Source organism: Micromys minutus (assembly GCF_963924665.1).
Source record: "Micromys minutus genome assembly, chromosome: 20".
NCBI classification, from domain to species: domain Eukaryota; kingdom Metazoa; phylum Chordata; class Mammalia; order Rodentia; family Muridae; genus Micromys; species Micromys minutus.
Genome location: NC_137955.1, coordinates 20,568,147 through 20,592,061, shown reverse-complemented (window position 1 = coordinate 20,592,061; position 23,915 = coordinate 20,568,147). Strand labels below are relative to the sequence as shown.

At 45.1% G+C, this 23,915-nt stretch overlaps 1 protein-coding gene across 1 annotated transcript in view; it reads left to right on the top strand.

The window, feature by feature from the left end:
- Positions 1-2,925: 2,925 nt before the first annotated feature.
- NIM1K (NIM1 serine/threonine protein kinase) overlaps positions 2,926-23,915 on the top strand; it is a 43,284-nt gene continuing 22,294 nt past the window's right edge. Inside the window, exon 1 of the mRNA XM_080933588.1 lies at positions 2,926-3,006. The gene's annotated coding sequence lies outside the window, so the exon portion shown is untranslated. The remainder of the gene's footprint in view (positions 3,007-23,915) is intronic.

Sequence of the window (23,915 nt, the reverse complement as noted above, 5' to 3'; positions counted from 1 at the left end):
ATAAGAAAATGACTAAATTGATTATCCAGCCCAAACCAAGACTATCTTTTCCATTCAAAGGTATTGTCTGGAAATACTTGAATTTTTGTGAAGACATGAGCTCTCAGATTTGGGTTGTACACAAATCTGAAACAAAATAAATTTCCTGGGACAGGCTAAATCATTTTGGGTTGCAGAATCAACTGTGTAATAATAGTTTACAGTCTTCTAGATCGTAAGATTCTCTTCTAAGATTTGTCAAGTCACCAAAGGAGAGAATGAGGAAAGAAGACTAGGGCTGGAAATGCCCAGTTGAATGGCCAGGTTCACATGCAGTGTGGCTGTATCCTAGGTAACTTAATTACTGAAATTAGACTAGCCCTATTTGCCCTTGACTAGCCCACTTAGCCATTGACCCCATCCCTGGACTTCCCAGGCTTTCTGGCCAGATTGATACATTGTTGCTGGAAACATTATTTTTTTAGTTCTCCCAACAACTCCAAAATTACAGACAAGGGAACTGAAGCTAAGAAGTGTTTGATGTCAAAGGTGTCACCAGCTAGTAAAGCTAAGATGGCCTTTTAACCATTAGCAGTATTTCTTAAAGGCGCAATTGTCTCGTACATTAACACGTCCAAACTAATAGAGGGAAGTTAAGGGTTAGAGACCATATTTCATTGAGCTTCCCAAGAATCATGGGCCTGCCTACATTGCTGACAGGGCCTAAGTCATAAGTTCTTTTGAAAAAGTATTTTCTAGAAGATACTTTTGTGAAGTATATACATGCCCTTGTAGGAAAAAGAGGATCCCTGGAGGGATTAAGAACTTTGGGGTCACTGGCAATTGCACCCACAATGACTTGCATTTCCAGATGTGTGTCACAGATTTGTACCTTTCCAACTTTTGCTCACTCAACGTGGGTTTTCTTAAAGGCTGGGTGGGTATGGTGACACTTGCCTATAATTCCAGTTTTGGGAGACTGGGGCTGGAGGATAACCTTGAGTTCAAGTCCAGCCTGAATTACACATCAAGACTTTTTAAGTTAGAGCTCTGCGTAGTGATGTGCTGTAATCTGCTATTGAATGGGCTTTTGTAGGAGGGAGAAGAGTTTTCAAGTAAAGGAAATCAAATGTATTCCACTTTTGTATGGCTGAGGAGTCCCAGAATGCCAGTGGGAGAGACGGGTCTGATTTGGAAGGAGGATCTATTAAAGTGGTTCCTAACCTGGGTGGCCTAAGACCACTGGAAACACAGATATTTACATCGTGATTCATAGCAGTAGCAAAATTACAGCTATGAAGTTGAAAGTGCAAAGGGCTGGTGGAATGGATCCCGGTAAGCACACTTGCACGTTTTCCTTGCTCTGTGGGGGTACACTGTAGCTATACGTCTGGCCTGGAATTTGAGGGTCCTAGATTGCTATATCATTTTCCTATAAGATTTTATCCCATGTACTGTCATGTTTCAAGACCCAAAGGGCCTTTCAACTCTTTTTTTTTTTTAATGAGATTTTTTATTTCATTTTATTATTATAGAAAGAAAATAGGCTGGTGGCATGCACTACTTCAGAATTATTTGTTTGGTTGAAGACAGAGAATCTTTTTTCACCCCGCCCCACTGGGTTGGCAAGCAGTCCTTTGAGAGCCCCTGGGCTTCCCTGCACGTGGCCCTGAGCATGGCGCTGTCCAAGGTTTTCAGTCTCGCCCTTATTGTTCCTGACCCCTTTAAGGAACACTCAGGAGGCAGCAGCAAAGAAAGGTGTGTCTGGAGTGTCAGTGTTTGGGTTCCAGTCCCAGCCCCAGTGATCATTCCACAGCTTGTGGACCTTAACTGAAGCATGTCTGTCGTTGCTTCAGTTTCCTTATCTGCTAAACCGGAGCTACTCAGATTGCTGTGGGGAGTTAGTCTTTGTAAAATTATTTAATACACTGTCTGGCAAATAGAAAAAGAAAACAGACTCTTCTAGACGCGTCCCCCCACCCCCAATTTCTGCCTCATAAGAATTTTAGATGTCGGTGATCTTGATTCTTGTAATTTTGCCCTGGCATCCAGGGGTACATGGGGTGAGCAGTAATCAAGAAAGTGGTTGGACTGCTCACACAGCTGAACTTAGACTCCTAGATCGGCCTCGGCCATCCAACCATCTAATGAAACTCTGAGCTCTGTTTCCTCCTCTATTAAACAAGCAGGTTAACTCCACCGTCTATATTCTGAATCAAATTCCCAGCACTACACTCAACCCAATGACTTGGCTTCCTAGTTTGTAAACTAGAAAAAGAACGTTTGACACCTACCGCCAGCCGGATCACGGCAGAGAGTAGACAAGCAGTAAGAGGGCCACGACTAGGTGGTACCCTGGGAACTAGGCCTGAGTGTGCGCAAGCAGACAGAAGCACTTCTTTCTGCAGAGCTTAAGCCCTGCTACTCACCCGGAGGAACTGTCGCGGTGCTTTGCTGGAAGTCTCAGCTCTGTTGGAAAGATTACAGGGTAGTGTCGCAGTCACTTAGAGGGAAGGAATGGGAGAGCGCCCAGGGGCTGTTCCAGCAAAGTGTTAAGTTGGCTTGTTTTCTGCTGTGTCTCTGCTTCCCATCGTCGCTCTAGGCCCAAACCCCCTCCCGGAGAGTCTGCAGTGGGTGTCCCCCTTCCCACACAACTACACACCCCCATCTCTTCCGCTCCTCCCTCCTGGCTGCCATAGAAACCAGCCTGCCAAGTCCAGGCCGGCTTCCCGTCGCAGTGACCATCCAGTCTCCATTCCCTGCTCCCCCAGAGCCAGCCCCCCGCTCGGGATTGGTCCTATTCAGGACGCTGCGAGAGACACTGGGCTCTGGTGGCGGAGCTAGGCGTAGACAGGCAGCGGGGTTTGCCACGGCCCTGTGGGTCAGATCTACCCACCAGTTCTCAGAGCCATAGGAACGACCCAGACGTCTGGGCCCCGGGACACTCACGAGCCTGTGCCAGCGCCTTCCACTGTGCGCGCCAAGCCTGGCCGCGCAGCGAGCTCCCCAGGCGGCCTCCGGACCGAGGTAAGCGGGGCTCGTCGCCAGCGCTTGGGTCACGCTAGACTCGCCATCTCCGGGCTGCTGATGTGCGCGGCTAGAAAGAGACACTTCTCCAGGATCTCAGGGGAGAAAGGGAGACACGAGTTCTGGTCTGCGGTGGCGGGGAAGTGAGGTTAGAAGGGATGGCCACCAGGTCAATTAGCACTCTGCAGGAGGGGACATTGACACCAGGGCGCAGGCTACCCTGTCCCTGTCTGAGGTGCCCTGCTCTGGGCGCGTGTGTGCACCGTGCTGTCACCCGTGTCTGTCTGTGCTCCCACACGTGAGTCAGAGGGCAGCCTAGCGTCTCGCATACCCACACCGGTTCTCTGGACCACAAGAGCGAGGAGCCAGCCCAAATCCGTTAGTTTGCAACTAGGGCTGAGCACCTGTGTGACCTGGATTAGGAATGGACGGAACTTCTCACAGCTGTGCCCGGGGGAGGGGTGGCAGTGGCATGAACCTTCAAGGACACCATACACCAGAATCCTCCCTAGAGAAAGGTGCTTCTTTGGGAAGATCCAACAAAGTAAGGAGGAACCTCGTGTCTCTTCCCGGACATCTCTCTAGGATTTTTTATAATGGGGGTAGAGGACTTGGAGATAGAACCAGGAAGAGACTTCAACAAGGTCTTTAAAACGCCTTCTGCAAGCAGAACCCATTGGTTCCGACGGAGAAGCCGAGAGATCCACTCCCCCTCCCCTTTCCCTCTTCCTCTTTTCTTCCTTCTACTTCACCCTATCGCTCTCTCTCTTTCTTCCCATTCCAGGTTCCCCTTTCCGGGGTGTGGTAGACAAGAGTGCTCCAAGTTAACCCCCCTCCCCCCAACACACACATTCCATTTCAAAATAAGGACAAATGAATCACATTCTAAACGCTGCTCACCGTGTAATTCAGACAAGTTTGGAAACTAAACAAGTCGTGTTTGCACTCTGGGGCCTGGGCTATCCAAAGGGAAACGAGTAAAACCAGAGGAACAAAAAATTGTTCCAAGGTACGATTTCAAACAGGAATGTAAAACGGGTATTTGTTTAACGTGATAGGGATTTTTTTTTTTTTTTCTTTTAAAGAAATGTTTGAAAATCTGTACACAGTTTGCATCATCAGCATTCAGTGAGATTCACAGAAGCACTTGAGGAGATGGGTTTTGTTAGTGTTGCAAAAGCCCGTGTAATTTTTGGTTGCCATGGTAACTAAAGAAGGTGCCCTGCACTTAAAGAGGCTGCCTGGCTGGAACCAGGAACTGTTCCTGAAGGGAACTCCTCATGTCCCCTCCCGGCGCCATAGCAATAACAGAATTCATAAAAAGATATGTTTCTTTTCCTTTCAAGTAGTTAAACTCTAAGCCATGCTTTGGTGGGTTTTTGTTGTTCTCTCTCTCTCTCTCTCTCTCTCTCTCTCTCTCTCTCTCTCTCTCTCTCTCAAGTTTTCTTTTTTCCAAATTTGCATTCTGTTCTTCAGACCTTTCCTCTCATACAAATGAGAAAAAACACCACTGCCCTCCAGCAAGTCAGATGGCCACCGGTCCCGAGGGCCCAGCTCTCTTCCCACACTCACTGAACCAACAGAGGACAGAGGAGCTGTTTGATGTTCAAGGAATCCTGGCCTGGGACTAGACAGCCCTCTCTATTTACCGGATAAATTTGGAATTCTAATTAGCTTTCTAATTAGGAGCTGGAGAATGTAGGTGGGAGTCCCGGCAAAGGCTACTGGGGGGGGGGGGGTTGAGCTGGGGCCAGTTCTCCACAGATTGATGTTGCCAGGCTGTTGAATGTGCTTAGTACAGCTCTCAAGCACTTATTTTTGGACTGACCACTATTAGGTGGTTGGTAGACCTGGAAAAACCTTCAAGAAAGCCCCTTTTCTGGTAGGGAGAAATGTGGCTGGATTTGGGGTTGAAGTGTGTGCTTTTCCTTATTTAAGCTGCATCTCAAATAAAGGCAGGTTTATATGAATCCAAGTTTCCCAGTCATGATTACAAATGGGTTATAGAACTCTATGCTCTCATTTGACCTTAGGGTTTTCATTTAGAAAATGTAATTTGGGACAAGCAGTGTCTTTAAAGACATAATTCGTCAACAGCCACCATTTCTTTTATTTCTAGACATCAGTCTGGCAGATTGATGGTATATGGATGGAAATTTCAAAAGCATCTGGACTTATAGTACAAAGGGGGAAACACAGAGATTTTGTCTGAGTAGAGCCATGTTTTCAGCGACACAGAAAGCTTCATTTTGTGAATCTTAGAAACTAAAATAGACTTTACATTCAACTCCAATATGTATTTCTCTAGGATTAAAAAGTCTTCACTCATTGGCTGATTTTCTAGAATTTGTTATAAATCTCAGGAAAAAAAAAAAAAACCCACCCAAGTCACTTATGGTTGTAATAGCACACAGCCAGAATGAACTCTGTTATAGTTTTAATTAATTACTTTGAATAGCTTCAAGGTTAGCTCAGCCACGGCAATATAAAATATTGTGCAGGTGGACAAGGTGCAGTCCAAAGACAAATGATTTCAGCCAAGCACCTGGAAAATTAAAACAAAACCCTAAGTCACTTACAATGTTTATGAAGGTGGGTATCAGTCAAGACTTAGAGAACTTAGTGACCAAGCCAGCTCAGGCAGTCAGCCAACAGGTTCTTCTGTGCAGGAGCCAGGATTAAAAAGAAATGGGCTGGAGAGAGATGGCTCAGCGGTTAAGAGCACTGACTGCTCTTCCAGAGGTCCTGAGTTCAATTCCCAGTGACCACATGGTGGCTCACAACCATCTGTAATGAGATCTTATGGTCTGTCTGAAAATAGCTACAGTATACATAAAATAAATAAATCTTTGAAAGAGGGAGAAACAAAGAAAGAAAGAAAATTAGACAATACTCCAGCCAGTCCTGAGGCTGCTCTTTTATTTTTCCCTAGTCTGCTTTTATACCATTTTAATGACATGCAAGTAATGAGGTCAGTTCTAGGTTATGGGAACCAGCAAGGCACTAAACACAGATAGTAAAGGAACAAGCCAGGCAATAAACAAAGTCCCGAGATCACTGTTTCTAAGAGCTTATCGATATCTGAACCTACTTCCCTGTCCTAGCCCAAAGTCATGCTCTTGCCTGAAGCCTACTTCTTTGTTCTAGCCTAAAATCAGATTCCTGCCTGAGCTGACTTCTCTGTCCTGGCCCAATGTCAAATTCTTGCCAAGTGGCCCCAAAAGCTCTCTACAACTTAGGGTGAGAAGAGAGACAAAGCGGGGGTGGGGAATGGAAGAGTTTCGGACAGAAAGAGTAGAAATGAAAGGGCAGCTGTGAGGGAAAAGCAGAGTAAGACAAAGCAAATGGAAGAGGGCATTAAGGATAAATCAGGCTGCAGAGAAGGAGAGTCAAGCTGTATCACCAGAATCTAAAAAGGGTTCTACACATTCTGTAGACCAGGCTAGCCTCCAAGAATTACACCTGTCTCCACTAGTGTTTGTTTTCCTGGGTTTGTTGTTGTTTGTTTGTTTGTTTTTGTTTTCTAAGATGATCCTTACTTTGTGTAGTCCTGGCTGTTCTGGAACTCCCTCCAAAGATCGGGTCGACCCTTGAATTTAGAGATCCACTTGCCTCTGCCTCCTGAGTGCTGGGATTGAAGGTGTGCGCCACAGCCGTCCAACAAGACTGTAATAGTAGCACTTACACTCCCCAAATACAGTCACTGTCAGCTTTGAACACTTCACATTATCACTTACCTTCCTATATCCAACTAATTATCTTAGTTTAGACGTCACCGACTGAGTTACTCTTCTCCTAGGTATGGATTTAACTCTTTTGATCTACTTCCTCCAACTTTCTTATTCCATTTTTTTATTTTCAGTATAGCTTGTAGACGAGACTCAACTACATCTTCAAAAAACCCTGGGAGGTGGCTCAGTGGGTAAAAATCATCTGCCATGCAAACCTGGTGTACTGGCTAGTTTTGTGTCAACTTGGCACAAGCTGGAGTTATCACAGAAAAAGGAGCCTCAGTTGAGAAAATGCCTCCATGAGATCCAGCTGTAAGGCATTTTCTCAACTAGTGATCAAGTGGGGAGGGCCCAGCCCATTGTGGGTGGTGCCATTCCTGGGCTGATAGACCTGGGTTCTATAAGAAAGCAAGCTGAGCAAGCCAGGGGAAGCAAGCCAGTAAGTGACATCCCTCCATGGCCTCTGCATCAGCTCCTGCTTCCTGACCTGCTTGATTCTAGTCCTGACTTCCTCTGGTGATGAACTTTGATATGGAAGTGTAAGCTGGAATAAACCCCTTCCTCCCCAACTTGCTTCTTGGTCATGATGTATTGTGCAGGAATAGAAACCCTGACTCAGACACCTGGGGACTTTAGTTCCAATCCCCCAAACCCAAGTACAAGCCAGAATTGGCAGTGCTCTTGTTTTTAACTCCAGCAGTCCTAATGATGTGGAAGGCAGAAATTGAAGAATTCCCAGAAAGCTCTGGGAACACACAACAGCACAACAACAAAACAAGAGACAACGTGTCAAACAAGATGGGAGGCAAGAGAACAACTCCTTAGGCAGTCCCCAGACCACAAGTGCTCTGTAACATATTCTTCCCACCCCCTCCCTCCCTCCCTCTCTCCTCTCCCTTCCTGTGCCCCCCCTTCCTCCCAACATAAAAGCTTGTATTAGCATCTAGTCTCAGGTAAGATAGCTAAATATTTTATAGGGCATTAGCTGGAAGCACCTCTGTAGTCTTCAGATACAGTACAAGGATGGCTTTTTAAAGATAGGAGTTGTTCTCAAAGCTCACCAGCCATTGTTTGAGTAACCTAGATTTTAAGCAAGGAGCGGGCTGGAAAGAGAATCAGGGGCTGAAGTTATGTTCTAGGAACTGCATAGGAATAGCTGCAGGGAGCAAAAGTCTTGCCTGGTCCATAGTGGAAAACTCTGTCTTTCGACCTCTCCCATAAATTATATCCCAGTTAAGTCACATCCATATTGAGTGTACGTTGTTAAGATTGTGCAATAAATGTTCAGTGCCTATCCAAGTTGTAAACTGTGATTGTATCCCTCTCTCTTTATTTTATAAGATTTTCTGGGAAAAAAAAAAAACATTTATATATATTTTTTGTTACTTTAGTTCTTAGGAACCCAATTGCTATTTCTTGCCAAATATCCAATGGCTGTGAAAACACCTCTTCTTGGTAAGTTCTCACATTCAAAGGCATCTGGCAAGCAATAGTTCTTTCCTGGCCTCCTTTAAGCCATGCAACACAGGGCTGGTTGTCAGTTCCGATGCACGTGGGTGTTCTGACCGCCTGTCCTCTCATTTTCCCCCATCCTTATTTTTTGTCCTCCTTTGATGAAGCCCTCTACTAAGCTAGTTCTACTAGCTTAAAATTATTGTTTTAAAGCAGGGTGGAGCACACCTTTAATCCCAGCTCTCAGGAGGCAGAGGCAGTCGGATCTCTGAGTTTGAGGCCAGCCTGGTGTACAGAGTGACTTCTGGGACAGCCAAGATTACACAGAGAAACCCTGTCTGGAAAAAGAAAAAACAAGAAAAAACAAGAAAAAATTTATGTGTAGGAGTGTTTTCTGAATGTATGTCTACACCATGTTCATGCCTGATGCCTGTGAAGGTCAGAAGAGATCACCAGATCTCCTGGAAATGGGGTTACAGATGTTCAGAGTGACTATGTGGGTGCTGGGAATTAAACCTCGGACCTCTACAAGAGCAGTGTTCTTAATTCTGAGCTATCTCTCTAGTCCCTCTGTTGGTGGCAGCTCCTCTTCCTCTTCCTCCTGTTCTTCCTTCTCCTCTTCCTCTTTTCCTTCAGAATTTATTTTTCTTACACATCTGTCTACTCAAATACAAAAAGAACAAATTAAAATCTTTTCAATTCAACTTCTAAGAGCTCTGCATATGCTCGGATTATAAGAGACTATTATTCAGTTCATCTGCTTGGACCCTCACTCAAATCAATTTTATGTAGAGAAATTGGCTTTTAGTCCAGTTACAAGAACTGGCATGTGCTTTCTGCAGAAGGGAGACATTTCCTCAGTAGTGAGGAAGGAAAGCCACTGTGAAGAACATGGCCTAGGTATGCCCTCAGTGGTGGGAAGTGTTTGCCTGGTGCCTACAGGCTTTGGATTTGACCTAGACAGACAGACAGACAGACACATACACACCACCACCACTACAACCATCCAAAACAAAGCCAAAACACAAAATACACTGCATGGAGGCTAAAGGGAAGAAAGGCTGGCAAGGAAGGAAGAAGGAAGCCAGGCTTCTTTTAGTTGCTGCAGAGGCTGTGATCCCAGATACTCAGGAGGCTAATGTACAAAGAGATCTTGAACCCAGCAGTTCAAGGCCAGTCCAGGTAGAATTAAAAATGACATAGTGCAAATTCCAAGCTCTTTTGCAGTATTCAGTGACATAATGGCATAACTGGCCTAAAAATCCAAGCTGCAGTCTCCAGAGAGCCAAAGACTGGTTGTGTTTTCTTCAGGAAACCAAAGGTTAAGAAGGTTAAGTTAGTTTACTTGTTGCTAGAATGTGTCCTGAGAGACTCTTTACTGTTCATGGCTGTTCTGCCCTGTTCTTAAGAATTTTAAGGATTTTTTAAAAATTAAAAAAAAAACTATACACACACACAAATGAACGTGCGCGTGCACACACTCACACACATGTATTCATGATACGTTGCTTTAATTAATTCTTTCCCCCTTCCCCTTCCTGTTCCTCTGCTTACCAGAGGGGCATAATCAAAGCATTCAAGGGGACTGACCCTCACTTACTAGTTGTCTGGGGTTGGACAGAGTTCTCAACATTTTTAAACTGTTTATTTCGTCAGCAGAATGGCCAGTATGTTCTCTGTGGTGGCTTGAATGAGACTGGTCTCTGTAGGCTCACATATGTGAATGTTGGTCCCTGGTTGGTGGAACTGTTTTAGGAAGGATTAGGAGGTGTGGCCTCATTGGAGAAAGAGTGTCATTGGGGATGGGCTTTGAGATTCAAAAGTCCAGTTCAGATTCAGTCTCTTTGTTGCTCTGTCTCTCTGTGTGTGTCTCTCTCTCCCTCCAGCCCTCCCTTTCTCTCTCTACTCTCCCACTACCCTCTCTGACTCCAACTTGTGGATAAGATGTGAGCTCTCAGCTACTGCACCAGTATCTGCACTGCCTGTCTGCTGTTATACTCCCTGCCATGATGTTCTTGGACTCACCTTTTGAAAATGTAAGCAAGCCCCCAACTAGATGTTTTCTACTATAAGTCACCTTGGTCATGGTATCTCTTTGCAGCAATAAGAGAGTAACTTAGTCTCTATCTTACAGAAATTGTTACAGTGACTAAATCAATGGAACATTGATTCCAAACAGTGTTTGGTATGTAGTAAGTAATTAATAAAAGTAGCTTTCAATATTGCTCACTGTTATAACAAAATCTATCATACAGACTTGACCCCAGCTAAAAGAATAGCTACCTCAAAATATCTGTCTGAGGGTACATACATAGTAACCACATATAGTATGCTTCAGTTATTTTTGGTTAGCTTTTACTAGTATTTATTTGGAACCTATTATATCCTTGTTTCCATTGAATGTTAGAATGTATTGAAGATCTGAAAGAGAAGGCTAGTTTTAGACAGGCTGAACATAATTTGTATATAAATGTGTTCAGTGGGCGTATAGATAACTTAGCAATAAACATCAGGTTGTAGAGAGGAGAAAATAATAAGAAAGTACTTCCCCTGAGCATTTTGGATAGTTTTTTTATATTTAAAATCATATCTAATCTGCAAATAAGGGTACTTTGATGCCTTCCTTTCCTGTTTGCACCCCTTTGTTTTCTTTTCGCTCTAGCTAAGATTTAACACACTATGCTGAACAGAAATGGAGAGAGGAATCCTTGTTTTGTTCCTAATTTTAGTGGAAGTGTCTTTGGTTTCTCTGTATTTAGCAGGGATAATTATTCTTGTAAATTGTCTTTATTACTCTGAGATGTCTCCATATCCCTAGACTCCACAGGGCTTTTATCATGAAGGGATGGATACTGAATTCTTTAAAAGGTTTATTTTCTCTGCATCTAAGATGGCCATGTGGTTTCTCTGTCTGGTGGATTACATTTATTAATTTATATATGTTGAATTACTTCTACAACTCTGAGATGAAGCTGACTGGATCGTGGTAGGTAATCTTTATGATACACTCTTAAATTTGGTTTGCAAGTATTTTATAGACAATTTTGGTATATATGTTCATTAGAGAGGTTGGATTATAACTTTACTTTTTTGTTAGAGCTTTGTCTGGCTTTTGTATCAGAGTAATAATGGATACTGGCTTCATAAAAATAGTTTGGAAATTTTCCTCCCTTTTCTACTTTAAGGCATATTTAAGGAGTATTAGTTGCTAGTGTTTGTTTGTCTGTCTGTCTGTTTGTTAGGCCTGGTAGAACTTTGTGCTATAACCATCTGGTCCTGGGCTTTGTTTTGTTTTGTTTTTTTAAGTTAGAGATATTTAATTACAGCTTCTATTTCATTGGTTGTTATGACTCAAGAACCTCAACATAAGAGCCGATACCCTGAATCTGACAGGGGAGAAAGTAGGGAATATTCTTGAATTTATTTATTGAACCCAATAACACAGGCATTAAGACCAGCACTTGACAAACAGGACCACATGATACTAAAATACTTCTGAGTAGCAAAGGACACCTCATTCTGGTGAAGAGATAGCCTACAGAATGGGGCGCGGGGGGGCGCAGGGAGCTCTTATATATCCGACAGAGGGCTAGTATCTAAAAATATATTTAAAAAGGAAAAGGAAAAGAAAACTAAACATGGATAAAACAACCCAGTTACAAAATAGGGCACGGAAATAAACCGACTTCTCAAAGGATGAGGTAAGAAATGGCAGAGAAGCATTGCTGACATCCTTAGTCACCAGAGAAATGCAAATTAAAACCACTTTGAGATTTCACCTCTCCCAGTCAGAATTAATAGCCGTAAAACAAATGCTGGAGATGGGAATATGTATTCACGGCTGATGGGAGTGCAAGCTAGTGTAGCCACTGTGGAAATCAGTGTGGAAGTTCCTCAAAGAAGTAGAAATTGATCTTCCACAAGACTCAACTGCATCAGTATTGACTCCACAGCCTATGACAGAGAAAGTCACTCATGTGTATGTATTGTTGTTTGAGTCACAATGACCAGGAAATCAAGTTTTCCTTATTTTTATTTGTATGATTTCACTGTAGCTGTCTTTACACACCAGAAAAGGACATCAGATCTCATTATAGATGGTTGTGAGCCGCCATGTGGTTGCTGGGAATTGAACTCAGGACCTCTGGAAGAGCATCAGTGAACCACCGTGCCATCTCTCTCCAGCCCAATAACCAGGAAATAAACGAAGAACAGGGTATCTTTTTTGAGATATCTCTTTTTGTTGAGTGAGGTCTCCACAGACCTCCAAATATTACAAGCAATTTGCCACTGTGTGTGGTAACCCTCCAGAAGTTGTAGGTGAAGCTCTATTGGCTGAAGATACCGCATACTTGAGTCATAAAACATGGAGAACCAAGAGCTGGAGAGATGGCTCAGCGGGTAAGAGCACTGACTGCTCTTCCGGAGGTCCTGAGTTCAATTCCAAGCAACCACACGGTGGCTCACAACCATTTATAATGAGATTTGGTGCCTTCTTCTGGCCTGCAGGCATATATACAATAAATAACTCTTTTTTTAAAAAAGGCTCACTTGTAAAAGATATGTCTATATTGCATCCCTCCTCCTAGGGTTCAGGGAACTTCATGGAAGAGGGGGCAAAAAGATTGCAAGACCCAGGGGTGATGAAACAATGTTTTTTAGATATGTCAGGCAGGACAGTGCGTGAATACAGTGATTGTGACATAAGACCTCTGCGACCTCAAGCCAGACCAAATCTCCGGAAGGAGGTGGGGAGGTGAGCACAAAGTCCTACCCGTCCCTCAAGAGCAGTTGGCATTTGGTAGCTGCTGGGAGAGGAAGAGTCAGCTAGTTTCCTTTAAGAGTAACCCCTCCTAGGTCAGCCACACTTCAGGGCAGACCCCAACCCCAAGAATATTTAGTCAACACAAATTGGAATCAGCAGTTTTTTTAAGAGAGAAAAGGAGAGAGAGAGAGAAAGTTTAAGGACTGGGTGTGTGTGTGGGGGGGCAAATGTGTTCTTTTTGGGGAAGCCAGATTTGTAAAGGCACCTGGCCTGAGACCTTTAGAATGGACATTTAACTGTAAGTCTGTGGTCTTTGGGGGAAAGAGACTGGGGATGCCTTGGGATCCCAGGCAGACACGGGAGCCTAAGAGGTAGGATTTAACTTACTGCTACTTTGTGTTGCTCTTGGCTCCTTTGGGGAGATATAAACCATGGAGGAGCAGGAAGAAGGGCCCGGGCAAGGCCTCGGTGTGTATATTTAAAGAGCTGTTTTGGGAAGCTAAGAGGTGCAGAGAAGGTCATACAGACAGGGTGGAGATTATTTTTGTGTGTGTGTGCTTTAAAAATAAAATTAAATCTGTTGGAAGCGACTAACTTAGCACATCCTAAAAATAAAACCTGGGAAGAAATAAGGCTTTTCTACACTTAGTGTGGTCCCATTAGCCTTGGCAGCCCTCACACTCGGGTTGTTTTGGTTGTTTAGGGACTGGTGCAAACACCGGTTTACAAATGTTCTGATGCCTCCAACTCAGGTGGTCCCTTAGGAATGTCTACCCACCTGCTGCGTTCTTCTGGGGGAACGGTGGCCTGTCACAGGAAAGCAAAGGGACTTTTCATCTACCCCACAGTGTTTCAGAAAATTTCCACCAGACACGAGCTGCCCCAGGGCACTTCTAGCAAACCTGTTCTTGTTTTAGAGAAAGGCATAAAAGTATTTAAAAATATTCATCCCCCCCCCCCCGTCATATTGCTTATAGTGTTTAACTTTTTGGATGATAAAAGATATTCTTAGAAGAGAAGTATCTATTTTTCTACCTGCTGAGGAGTCATGCCACCTTTAAAAATATCTGTGCGACTCAAGTCAATTCTTTCAGCATCTGGGGACCCTTCCAGGGTCCTGGGCGCTCAGAAGCAGAAAGAGTGAGACTGAAGATCAGCTGGGCAGGAACCCAAGTGAGCCAGGGCAGAACAAGCGTATGCACCAGGAAGGGACATCAGTATTTGAGTGTTTCACAGTCAGTTGGTAATTATGCTGCTGGGCCTACGTTGGGCCTGCTATGCCCTTCCTTGCCATCTATTCCATGATTCAAAACTTTCTCTATTTTGAGTGTTGGATTCCATCATCCCATGCAGGTCGGGCAGGTTATTGTATTAGAGCTAAGTTACTCTTACATTTGTGTAGTTTTCAGAGACAGGAAACATTCTCAAATAACAACAGATAAACGTGTGTGTGTGTATATATATATATATATATATATATATATATATATATTGCCCCCAGGTGTCAAGGCTAATTATCATAAAAACAAAAACAATTACAGAAGGTGTCCACATGGTTTAAAAAATAAAATAAAATAAAATAAAACAACTGGATCCTACCTCCACCCCAGTCTCCTTTTCTCCCGACAACAGTTAAGTACTTACCTCACTCAGGCTAAAGTTTTTCTGCACAGCACAGCCTAGATCTGCATGTAAATGAATAACACCAGCATGGTTCTCACAGAGCACTCTTAGCTTTACAATTGTAATCGCAAAAAGGCAAGCTGAAGCAACGTGGGGGGCTGGAGGGAGGCAGTGACGACCTGAGATGCCCATCCGAAACCCACCCCATCACTGCCCCCCACCCCCGCGTTTGCCTTCATGGCTTGCCAGAACCTTCTGGAAAATGCTTTTGCATTTAAATTATGATCCGTCTCCGGGGCGTTGCACTCGGCTCTGGCGCTGCCCTGTGAGAAGAGAGATCCTCTTTATCTAGTTTCATTTGCCTCCTTGGTGATTTTTTTTTTTCCAGTCAAAAATACAGGTCAATTAGCAAGCTCCACGGAACGTTGTAATTCCAAGAGCTGGCTGGAAAGCCTGCTGCCTGCTGGCTCCCTGGCAGGCGGCTCCTAAACTGTCTCTCCAACCGGGTGTAATCACTTCTTCAGTCAGCCCCGGTTAGGGACCACTCCAGAGAGCAAAGCATCTCTAATTACATTTGCCTCCTCTTTACGGTCTCTGGAGCCTCAGAAGCTGTCGAAATAAAGGCATAGCCAGCCAGACACAGTGCTTTCCCCTCCAGGTTTTTTGTTATGTTTTTTTTTTTTTTTCGTTTGTTTGTTTGTTTTTTATTTGTTTGGCGTGGCTTGGTTTGTTTTTTTAGACAATGTCTGACTTTGTAGCTCAGGCTGGCCTGGAACTTAATTTTCCTGCCTCAGTTTCCAAGGGCCAGGTAGTGTGTGTGTGTGTGTGTGTGTGTGTGTGTGTGTGTGTTAGCATATGTCTGTATGTATGTGTGTCTGTGTGTGACCTAGGAAACCAGAGATGAAGTCAGGTCCCCTGGAACTAGCTGGAGTTGCAGGTGGCAATGAACATGGGTCCTAGGATCTGAACTCCAGTCCTTTGCAAGAGTAGCAAGGACTCTTAAGCACTTAAGCCCCCTCTCTAGCCCCTTCAGACTCCTTTCAAAGTGTGGTTTATTTTGCTTTTTGCATGTGAAGTGTATCAGGGCTAGGGAGATAGCCCGGAAACCCAGGTCAGTCCCCCGCACTGACCGCATCATTAAGGCGTGGCAGCACTTGGGAGGCTCAGGGAGGAGGATCACGTTTGTTCCTTGACGCCATGATTCATGTTCTTCCGTGGCTTGGCTTCATCTACTGCCTTCTTGAAGTGTAAGGGCAGCTGGGTTTTGATATTCTTCCCCTTCGTGTTTGTGCGGAGTTCAGCATGACCACCTGTATCCTCGGCTTTTCAGTCTACTCACAGGTATAAACCTATGAAGAATGCTGAGAGTATTCTTATTTCATTTCCTTAACTGAGGCAGTGTTTTAAAATGATAGATTCTTTGGGTTATATGAGCAAAACAGCTTTGTTTTTGTTTTGTGGGTTTTTTTTTTTTTTTTTTTTTTTTTTTTCTGCAGACATCAAGGAATACTTTTCTGTGAAATGAGTTGAGAGATTGTCCTGTATGGAAATGGGGGAGGGGGGTCCCTGCACAGGACTGAGAATCTCTTGCTCCATCCTCCCAGATCTGTACCAACCACGGGGTGTATCATTTATTCAAGGGCTTTTATTATCTCCCCTCCCTCTCCTCCCTTCTTCTCCCCTCCCCTCTCTCTCCTCCCTTCTTCTCCCCTCCCCTCCCTCTCCTCCCTTCTCCTTTCTTTTGACAAAGCCTTACTAAGTTGCCTAGTCAGGTCTTGAGTTTGTGTTCATCCTCTGTCAGCCCCCTGTACAGCTGGGATTGCAGACCTGAACAGATAAGCCTGATTTCAGCCTCTTTAAACGACACAAAATTGCTGGGGCTCTAGGTCAGTTGGTAGACTTCTTCCCTAACCTGTGTGAGGCCCTGACTCAGTGCCTAGCACCACAGACTGAGCAAGGCAGCACTCCCCTGTCAGCACTCTGAGGAGCAGGTGAAGGATCACAGTTCCAAGGTTGTTCCCGGCCACTTGGCAAGGTCCAGGCCTACATGAGACCCCGAGTAATACCCACCAAATACACAAAATGATAGAAAAATAATTAAAACAATGAGTTACTATATCTGAACCCAGATATCACACATATAACAACAGATACAAATAGATGGAGAAAATGGAGCTACAAAAGAGGGGAAATTTGTAGGCTTCACTACAGTTGACAGAAATTCCAAGCAACCGTTGGTAAGTTGTAATGTGTATTGTGAACTCCTGAGTGCCATTTTTAAAAACCCTAAAAATGTATGGTTAAAAAATAAAAAGCTGGGGGCTGGAGAGATGGCTTAGTGGTTAAGAGCACTGACTGCTCTTCCAGAGGTTTTCAGTTCAAATCCCAGCAACCACATGGTGGCTCACATCCATCTGTAATGAGATCTGATGCCCTCTTCTGGTGTGTCTGAAGGCAGCTACAATATATACATACATACATATATATATACATATACATATATATATACACATTTTTTTTCTTAAAGAACTGTCCTCTTTAAAAAAAAAAAGCTATCCACCATATCAAAAAACAAAACAAAACAAAATAAAAAATAAAACACCCAGCTCTGCTACCTAACGGATATATATGGTTTGTTGTTGTTTTGATACAGGGTTTCACTGTGTAGCCCTGGCTTTCCCTAAACTCACTCTACAGGCCAGGCTGGCCTTGAACTCACAGTGATCCACCTACCTCCATCTCCCACATGCTGAAATTAAAGGCCTGCGCCACCACCTCCAGTGCATAAAGACTATTTTAAAAGGCTTATCTTCCCTCATCAAACTGACTTGGTACCTTGGTAGAAGAGACCATGTGTGAGTCGGTTTCTGTCTTCTGTATTGATCTATGAATCCTCTTGTCTAGCCTTAAAACCGTGTGCTGGCTAGTTCTTCTGTTAACTGGACAGACTGGAGGCCTTAAAGAAAAGGGAACCTTAATTTAAAAAAAAAATGCCCCCACTAGATCAGCCTATGGCATTTTTTTTTTTTTTTTTTTTTGGATTAGTGATCAATATGGGTGTGTCCACCCTACAAAGAGAGGGGTCACCCCGGGTGGCATAAGAAAGCAGGCTGAAGGAGCAGGCCAGGAAGCACCAGTCCGCCATGGCCTCTTTACACTGCCTCCAGGTCCCTCCCTTGACTTCCTGTTCTGACCTCCCCTGGATAATAGACCCTAAGCTATAAGATCAAATGAACCCTCTCCTCCCTAAGTTGCTTTTGGTTGTGGTGTTTTATTACAGCAATTAAAACCCAACTGAGACACACTGTCAAAATTACAGTAGCTCTTGGGCAGGAAGTCTAAATAAGGGAAACATGGTTGCAACCCTTACGAAGTGTACGATCTGATTGGATAGATGGCTGACATTAGGAGTCGTAATTTCACAAGTGGGCAAAGGAAACCATACTCCTGGTGTCAGGTGCTGGAAGAAGAATTGAGTTCTCTGTTCAGTTTGTGAGGAGTGGGAAAGCTCCCGAAAGCGGTAACCCGGAAATCAGACCCACAGAGCCAGCAGAGGTCAGTGACAGAGCGCTCAGTGTGCTTAAGGGCGAGGAGAGCAGTGCCGGGGTGCAGGTGAGTAAAGGGGTATTAGAGGAGGTGACCTCAGAGGGGACATGTGGGGAAGAGTCTTGAAGGACATTTTAAGCTTTTGCTGGGAAGAAGATGGAAGGTTATGGAAGCATTTTAAGAAGTGACCTGATTTGATGTTTTCTAGAAGGATCTTTCTAGATACTTTGAAATGTCTGGACAGTTATGAATGTGCAGGGACAAGAGGGGACCTATGTTTCTGTACTATTTCTACATTTAAATTTATTTATTTTGTGTTATGTATATGGGAACTGTCAAGTGCGGTGACCAGCGACTTTAGCCACTGAGTTTTACACTGGTGTGTAAAAGAACCAACCAAAAGCTGATGGCGGCTTGGGATGGTAGTAAGTAGCTGTTTTCTGGATGTTCTCTGACAGAAGGCCAATAGGATTGGCTGACAGACCAGATATTAAATGTGAGGGAATAGAAAAGTCTATGGCTCAGAAGGGTGTGCTGCCGTTCACCAAATGGGGGCAGCTGGGACAAAACAGAACAGAAGTTTCATTCTCCTACTGTGATCCGAATATAGATCTTACTCCCTGACATCCAGGCAAGCTCTCCTAAGGAAGACCTAATGCATGGTGTGAATTAAGGAATGTGTCATCCGAGTTGTCCGTAGGATGTTCTCAGGATGGAGACAGAAGCACTGTGGGGATGGGCTGTCACCCGGCGAATGGGTCTGCTCTCAAGGACAACTTAGGAGAGGGCCTGAACCACTCGAACGGCAAGAAAAAATATAGAGGCAAAGACCAGACTTTCGTACATAGATCTCAAGTGCCATCAGCTAGTAGCAGAGAGAAACCGTGGATGGGCTGGAGTGGGGGAAATGAGCCACACCGGGTCAGGGAGAACGAGACTCATTCATTAAGGAGGGCAGAAGGAGCCGCCAAGGTCGTGGGTCTCCCACATCTGGCTGAAGACTCACTGAGACGATGTAAAAAGAAAAGACAAAGGAAGAAGTAAGAGAGGAGAAACTGCCAGGAAGCAGGGTCAGGGATAGTGCTCCTAACACATGCCACATGTTAGCTAAAAGCCGAGTGATAGTCTTTCTTATTTTAGTAAACCAAATGGAGATCAAATAGTCAACTCTCCATGGCCTCGCCTCACCTTCTCTGTTAATACCTACCTCTATAAAATGGCTTTAATTACACTCTTATTTATTGATTGTGTGTTGGAGCAAGTGTTTACCTGCTGTGGTGCAGGTGTGGAGGTTAGAGGAGAAATTGTGGAAGTTGGTTCTCCCCTTCTACCAAATGGTTCTTAGGGATGAAACTTGGGTCATCAGGTTTGGGGACGAGTGTCTTTATTGGTGGGGTCACCTCGCCAGCCCAGCATCGCTCCAGCTCCATGTGTAAGAAATAAATTCTTTTGGTTCATTTCTAGTGTGAGGTACCTTTAGAGCACATTAGGCAAACACAGGTAGGCAGGAGGCCCTGGCTCCTGACTTCCTTAGCTTTCGACATATCTAGACCGTCTTAGATCATCCGAGGGCTGAAAAGTTACAGGCAGTCTGCTATTTGACTAGACCCATGAACCAGAAGAGGAGGGAATCTCAAATCCCAAGATACATGTTAGGTAAGACTTCAAACCCTGAATCAATAGGATGGGGAATTTAAAGACGGGGCAGAAGAACCCAGCCAACAAGGAATTCAGAAGGCAGAAATGGCATTTGGCGTACAAAAACTAACGCTGTCCCAAATCAGCCGAATAGCTACGTTTTCATCGCTCATTTGCCTTTTCTCTAGGCTGACACCCGGCTTTGCAAGGTCACGAAAGCAAACGCTTTTCTGTCCATACTCTGAGTCTTCGCACTCTCACGGTGAAGGGAGAATTACAGTCTCTCACCGCTTGGGAGCCTTCCCTGGATTGCCTCCTAAGACCTTGATCAGAATTCTTTCGAGCCTGCCTTGGACTGGGCTAGAGTACTCCGTATTCCCGGTGTGGGTTCTACGCTTTTGCTCCATGTGGATGCTTCAAAGATCCAGAAGGGGGCGATGTAACATTAGGACTTCGGGCCTTTTGTGTTTCACCGATGAGTTGGACTTTATCTCACATTGCTAAATCCAGAATCCCAGAAGGTCTGGGGCTAGAGTGAGCCAGAAACATCATGGGTCCAGTCTTCTGACGTGCCAGTACAAACCCTGAGAGAGAAAGGATCTGGTCGGGAACAGAAGCCTAGGCCTACCCTAATTCTGACCCTAAAACAACATCACATGTCCCTCGTGGGTGGTTTGATTTGAAAGAACTGCTTTCAAAGTAGAGTTCCTCAGCTTGCGTCACCCACTTACAATGTTTAATGAAAGGACACATTTACAATCCTCTCTTTAAGACCTACAGTATCTTTTTATGAATAAAAGCAGTAATTTTGTATTAAAAATACTGAAAAAAAAAATGAGAAAACGAAAACCTTTAAATTCCTTTCCCCTAAAGCTTGTATACTCTGTAAAGCAAAAATGCATTGACCAAGTACAGGCAAAATTTAAAGCCAATGAAATTTACATTGTTACAAAATTCACAGTCTTACAGGAACAGTAAGATGGCCGGCCTGGCTGGATGGCTCAGTGGGTAAGGACTCTTGCTGTGACCTGAATTCAACTTCTAAAACCCAAGTAGGAGAGCCCTGAATTCACAAAATTATCCTCTGCCCTCCCACAAATAATAATATCCTGTGATAGATAAAATTGTAACCAAAACATTTAAATAAATAAGTTGATGAAATTGTTTTGTTGAAACTTTTTTTACTCAGAAGTTACAGTGACTTTTTTTTTTTTGAATCACTGTTCTTTCTTCCACAGAATTACATATAGTTAAGAAGTGTGGCTTTGGTTGCCCAAAGGTATAAATGTTTGAAATATTCTGCAATCCTAGATAATGGAATTCTGAGTGTCTACAATAGGTTGTCTGTCCTTGACCCACTATCCTTTGTCTACTGTCTGTCTCTATCCAGCCTCTGTATCTATCTGTATAAACAGATAGATGTAGACAGATACAAACTTTTAATTATAGAAGTTATATGCGTTGTAAAACGATCAAACAATATGGAATCAGAAATCAAAAAAATCAAGGCATCTCCTTGTATAACAACTATCAGGTTCCCTAAAGGATACAGAATCTGAACTGGACATCTTCCTGACCCCCACATTTGGGGAGAGGGGAATATGTGCATGTTTTTTGAGATACAGGCTTGTTATGTAGACCAGACTGTTTTACAACTGACAAACTTACAATGCCCCTGCCTCAACCTCTCGGGTGCCAGAATTGTAGGTGCGCACCACCAAGCCCTGCCTGTCTGCTTTCTCTTGTTGTGATAAAAATACTTGTGGTAAGTAAATTGATAAGAGAAAACATTATTTTGGTTCACGGTTTCGGGAGTTTCAATTCATGTTGCTTTGGGCCTGCGGCACACCACAGGACATCGGGCTGTTGTCTGAACTCTCTGTAGCTCTGTCAGTCTCTGGATTCAGCTTCCACCTTGGTCTAAATGGTCATTTCTCTCACACTGTTGTGTCCACGTTCCAGCCAGCCTGAAGATCAGAAAAACGTAAGAGGGTGGGGCATGCCTGTCTCTCTTTAAGGCCTAACATCTGCATTTATTACTTCTGCTCAGAGTCCAGACTAAAACTCAGACACACAGCCAAACCCAGCTACAGAGGAAATTGGGAAGAACAGCCTTCAGCCATACAGCAGCTTGCCTACACAAAGCGTCTGTGTTATAAGACGGAGGTTTGCAAAACTGGCTATACCTCGAGTCACTAGGAAACCCTAAAAAACGAAGTCTGGAGGCAAAACCCTTGCCTAGCGTGCACGAGGCCCTGGATCTGATGTGCAGCACTGACCGGTTCCGTGCGCAGGGATCAGTGACAGACAGAGGAGACTCGTCACAGTTTCACGTGCACCTGAACCGTTTGATAACAAAACTGTTTGTTCTGCGGTAATCCCCCTCACCCAGAGCGGTAGCCCTACTGTTGGTGAACAATAGACCTGCCTTAGTTTGACTCAAAAAGAGCTAAACTCCCTAATCCCTGTCTTCCAGAATATATTCCACTAGGGCCAAGTGAGATTACAGAGCAGTGAAAGAGCAGTTTGGGCTTCAATGCCCAAACATTTTAATCCCCTAAAAATAAACCGTGAGTTGCAAGTAAGCACAAGCGTTCTCACGCTGCTGCCTAAATTAGCCCTTTCTGGGGACATGGGGAATGTGGTTTTCTGCTCAGGGCTACCTGTTTGTGGTTCAGTGTACGGCAGGTTTGGGTTTATATGTCTCCGTGGCATCCCTTGCTTGTCTGAAGGCAAGCACTATCTCGTAAAGGTGCTAGGAGGGTTTATGTCTTGGAAATGAAAGTAAAATTTGTATTCAGTATCCAGGAACCTGAGATACTTCTGTCGAATCATGGCCTTTTCTTTCTTGTTTGAAATGTGTGGTTGATAGGCAACCTAGACACTCAGTTCTCACCCTCAAGAAGCCAACAGTAGAAAACCTAAAGGCAACTTTGTTAACTTCAGTTGCCCTTAGATTTTATTTATTTAATCCATGGAAGGGAACTGAAGAGTGCTCACTTCACAACATTGTCAGGGTTTCCATTCCTGGGGGGTGTGTCAGAGACTGAGATGAGGGGTGAGAGGCTGAGGTGAGGGGTGAGAGGTTGGGGTGAGGGGTGAGAGGCTGAGGTGAGGAGTCAGAGGTTGGGGTGAGGAGTCAGAGGTTGGGGTGAGGGGTGAGAGGCTGAGGTGAGGGGTGAGAGGCTGAGGTGAGGGGTGAGAGGCTGAGGTGGGGGGTGAGAGGCTGAGGTGAGGAGTCAGAGGCTGAGGTGAGGAGTCAGAGGCTGAGGTGAGGGGTGAGAGGCTGAGGTGAGGGATGAGAGGCTGAGGTGGGGGGTGAGAGGCTGAGGTGAGGGGTGAGAGGCTGAGGTGAGGGTTCAGAGGCTGAGATGAGGGGTCAGAGGCTGAGGTGAGGGGTCAGAGGCTGAGGTGAGGGGTCAGAGGCTGAGGTGAGGGGTGAGAGGCTGAGGTGAGGGGTGAGAGGCTGAGGTGAGGGGTGAGAGGCTGAGATGAGGGGTCAGAGGCTGAGGTGAGGGGTGAGAGGCTGAGGTGAGGGGTCAGAGACTGAGATGAGGGGTGAGAGGCTGGGGTGAGGGGTCAGAGGCTGAGGTGAGGGGTGAGAGGCTGAGGTGAGGGGTCAGAGACTGAGATGAGGGGTGAGAGGTTGGGGTGAGGGGTGAGAGGCTGAGGTGAGGGGTGAGAGGCTGGGGTGAGGGGTGAGAGGCTGAGGTGAGGGGTCAGAGGCTGAGGTGAGGGGTGAGAGGCTGAGGTGAGGGGTGAGAGGTTGGGGTGAGGGGTGAGAGGCTGAGGTGAGGGGTGAGAGGCTGGGGTGAGGGGTGAGAGGCTGAGGTGAGGGGTGAGAGGCTGAGGTGAGGGGTGAGAGGCTGAGGTGAGGGGTGAGAGGCTGAGGTGAGGGGTGAGAGGTTGAGGTGAGGGGTCAGAGGCTGAGGTGAGGGGTGAGAGGCTGAGGTGAGGGGTGAGAGGCTGAGGTGAGGGGTGAGAGGCTGAGGTGAGGGGTGAGAGGCTGAGATGAGGGGTGAGAGGCTGAGGTGAGGGGTGAGAGGCTGAGGTGAGGGGTGAGAGGCTGAGGTGAGGGGTGAGAGGCTGAGGTGAGGGGTGAGGGGCTGAGGTGAGGGGTGAGAGGCTGAGGTGAGGGGTCAGAGGCTGAGGTG